Source organism: Desmodus rotundus, chromosome 3, assembly GCF_022682495.2.
Source record: "Desmodus rotundus isolate HL8 chromosome 3, HLdesRot8A.1, whole genome shotgun sequence".
Taxonomy (NCBI): domain Eukaryota; kingdom Metazoa; phylum Chordata; class Mammalia; order Chiroptera; family Phyllostomidae; genus Desmodus; species Desmodus rotundus.
Window position 1 is genome coordinate 81889676 of NC_071389.1, and position 3878 is coordinate 81893553.

Genomic DNA, 3878 nt, shown 5'->3' on the forward strand with positions numbered 1-3878 from the left:
CGCGCCCCCACTCCGCGTTCGCCCCGCGTCACACCCACCCCCCACCGCGTCCGTCCCGCGTCCGCCTCGCGCATTCCAGTCGAGCCACAGCCCGGTCTGGCCAGGACGCTGGCTGCATACAGACGGGGACGCGGCCGGAAAGACCGACACGGGGGCAGGCCCCAGCTAGGGAAGGGGCGTCCCCTAGGACCTGGGCCCGCAGCCAAGGGATCGTCTTCTGAAAGGGGAAAGGGGACGCCTTTGCTAAGATGTGCGACAGACTGGTGATAGCGAAGAGCGTCCCGGAGCAAGCAGGTAGCCTTTTGTGAAACAGGGATTTCGGGAGTCCAATTGGGGAAACCGCCCACATTGAAAGAAAACTGGGGTTCACAGTAACCGGGATTCATTCACAGCCTCAAGCCCCTTAGGCGCCTCTTAACTAGAAGATGATTTCAAGAAATTGTTTAAGAATTGAATTTGATTCCAGAAATATCACATCGCTTGCTCTAGGCAGGAGTGAGAGCCAGGGCCAGGCCCTACAGCGCCTTGCAGAGTTACACAGTCTCAAAAGCCCAGCTAGGGCCGAGGCCCTGTTGTGGATCACTTAACTCAATCCAGGGAGATGGTCCCTTCCCCCGTCACTCCCCCCGCGCACATCACCACCACCAGATTTTATTCCGACTTGCGGATATCATATCTTAAAAGTTCACCATCTAGGTCTGTCTTTACTGTGTTGGTCATGATTCTCATTTGTCCTGTGAAACATCTGCCAGGAGCCTGCCCTTGGCGGGGCTCAGTAAGTATTAAGTGATTGGTAGGCTGACCAAGGGCATCAGCCAAGGAAGGGACCTAAGAGAACTGAGCAGAGCTGAGTTCTGCCTCCCACAACAAAAACTCAGTGAACCTACCACCCCCGCCCCCACCCCGTGCCAAACCTACACACACACACACACACACACACACACAACCACACATACTCATCCTCCCTGGACACACACCCCTTTTCTGCTGCTAGGACTTTGAAGGCCAGAATTAAGGCGGCTTTATGCATCCAGTTTTAGGGGCACACTTTGCTGTGTCAAATCTTTCCTAGGAAAAACCAGGCCTTCATTCCCCTGTTGCTGAAGGCCTAACTTTGTGAAGCTGCCCTTCAGTTTGTGCCAGGCATTCCTGCTCACTAAAGAGAAAAAAGTATTTTGATATCACTAATGTTTGTTTGCAGAGACCTGGAACTAGAGAAAACCGGATGACCTAGTAAAAATAACATGCCCCACAGTCACTAATAATTACCAAAATTCAGATTAAAACACAATGAACTGGCATTTTTAAATCCATTGCATTGATAAAAATTTTTTAAATCTGTTAGGAAAAATTATCCAAAACCTTGATCTACAGCCGAAAGTGTAGTCGTCCTTGCAGTGCGTGTCCTTTCAGTGTCCTATTGGAGCTCCGAGAAAGGCCGGAGGTCTACTTCATTTTCTAGGAGACTGTACCATTGTATGATATTGCTGCTTATTATTAATGAATGGCTAAGACTCTGTAAGGTTCTATATTGTAGATTTGTGCCTGGTGGAGATGCAAGTAATATTTGTCCCAGAGAAAAGATAACCTCAAAGGTTATTATCATTTATCACCCTGTAGACATTAACCATTTTTGTATGTAGCCTAGCCATCTTTTAATATTTTGTTAAGGACTATAGTAACACACTTCCCCAAATGGTCTTTGAAATAGCTTTTTTATCTTACAGATTTTTCTCATTAATTAATGAGCTGAATAAATTTTTGATCCATGTGCCCTTCTTGTTTGTGGAAACATATTCAAGAGTCATATTTAACTTTTGAAAATTATACATGGACAAGTCTAACAAGAACAAGGATTTTTGCAGGGTTATGGAGAGACATATACATTGATTTGGGGTGTATCAATTGGAAAGGCTCTTTGGAAGGTAGTTTAGCAGCAGTTGCTAAAACTGAAAAAGTACATTTATGACCCAATAATTTCTCTTTTAGGATTCAGGAAACATTTCCACATAGGTGCTAAAAGAAATGTACAAAGGCATTCATTCTTGCAGAGTTTGCCAAAGCAAGAAATTGGAAATGACTTAACTGTTCATCCAAAGGGGAACGAATAAATTAGTGACGTCAGTGAGGGAATACCATATAGCCACAAACCTGAATCCGTTATGAAAGTGTAGCTAGATATCAGAAACAAAACAAAACGTCAATGGAAAAAAATGTCGCTGGGAGTTACTGATGGGTATACATGACAATGTAGGAATATATGACAGAACAACACTAAATTTGGAAAGACACCTGCCAAACCCATAAAGGTACCTTGGGGGTGATGAACAAGTAAAGATAGAAAGATGTCAAGAAAGACTTTTGTTTTATAAATAACGTGTTTATATAAATTTCAGAAGTAAATGAATGCACCTATTACTTGTGAAACTTTTAAAATATTTTCTGATGATAATGATGTTGCAAGATTCTCTAAAACAAGTAGTGGAACTCCTGACTCCCGGTCCTGACCACCTCTAAGTCCAGTCCAATAACCTCAAACTGCTCTCCTGAAAGTGCTTTCCCAGGATTCGCCTTTCCATGAATTAGGAATTTAAAACAAAATTTTTTAAAGCCCATACTGTTGTGAGGACAAATAAACCGGTAGATGGCAGAAAGTGTGCTGTAAACACCTTTGAGGACCCATGTTATATAAATGTTAAGAATGGATACCCAGGAGCTGGAGTGGTTTCAGGTTGTAAAGCAAGCTGATTAGCTAGTTCAGTGCCTCAGGCTACACGGTAGAATGTGAAAATGGAGAACAAAGAGGAGCTCTCTGGGTCGTGTCTTCCAAGCCTGGTGTAGAATTACACAGGTGGATCAGAAAAGGGGGCCTGGTTGTAGGTAAGAGCTTTGGAAACCAGATATTTCAATCCGATTAATAAGAGTAAATAATGGGAATAAAAGACTTCATGAAATTCGAGGCCTTGACTTTCAAGAGGATGTAAATTTTTCTATTTATTTTCTTCTGCAGTTGTTTTGTTTTGGCTGAGTTGTTTTTTTAAGTTTTAGCCCTCCTCTCTAGCCTTCAAAGTTAAGAGAAAGATGGTGCAAAGGGTGGTAATCAGTCCTCCGGGTCACCCTCTTTGTCCTGCTCCTTCTGGACCTTACAACACAGTAGGAAGGAGGAGCTCCAAGAGTCCGAAAAATAAGACTTGACTACTCAGCCTAAAACAGGAAGTGAGACTTGGGTGAGAGAGGTGATCCTGGGCCCAGGGTGGCTCAGACCCCGCAGGTTCCACAATTTGTAAACACTCCCTCCTCTCTACCTCCCCCAATATACAAAGTTAGAGCTAAAGAGTCTTTTTTCATCACTACCCGTGCTTGGGTTGAGTTTGATAAACTATTCACATGGACACCATGATTGACTGACTTGAGTTCCACCTCACCAGTTGTTCTGGACATGGTGAGGTAATCAGGAAGCATCCCACATACCACATTTCTGCTTGGTTTCTCTTCGTAAGGGTAGCACTGATGGAGTCTCACAGCTGTGAACATTTTCAGACACATTAACTGATCTGATCCTCACAACAGCCCTCAGGGATGGGGAGGTGGAGGATTAAGTTATCCCAAACCCATGGCTAGCCCCAAACCGAGGGCCACCCTGCTGATTCCACCAGCCGCACTCTGCCCTGGTCGTAGCCACACTGGGCTTCCTTCACTAACTCAAAGTGCTGAGTACCTTCCCACCAGGAGCCTGCTCCAGGGCCTGGCAGGCCTTCCTCCTCCCTCCACTCTTGATTCCCACTCATCCTTTAGGCCAGTGTTTCTCAAACCCTAATGTGCCCCCATGAATCCCCTGGGATCTTGCTAAACAGCAGATCCCGATTTAGTAGGTCTGG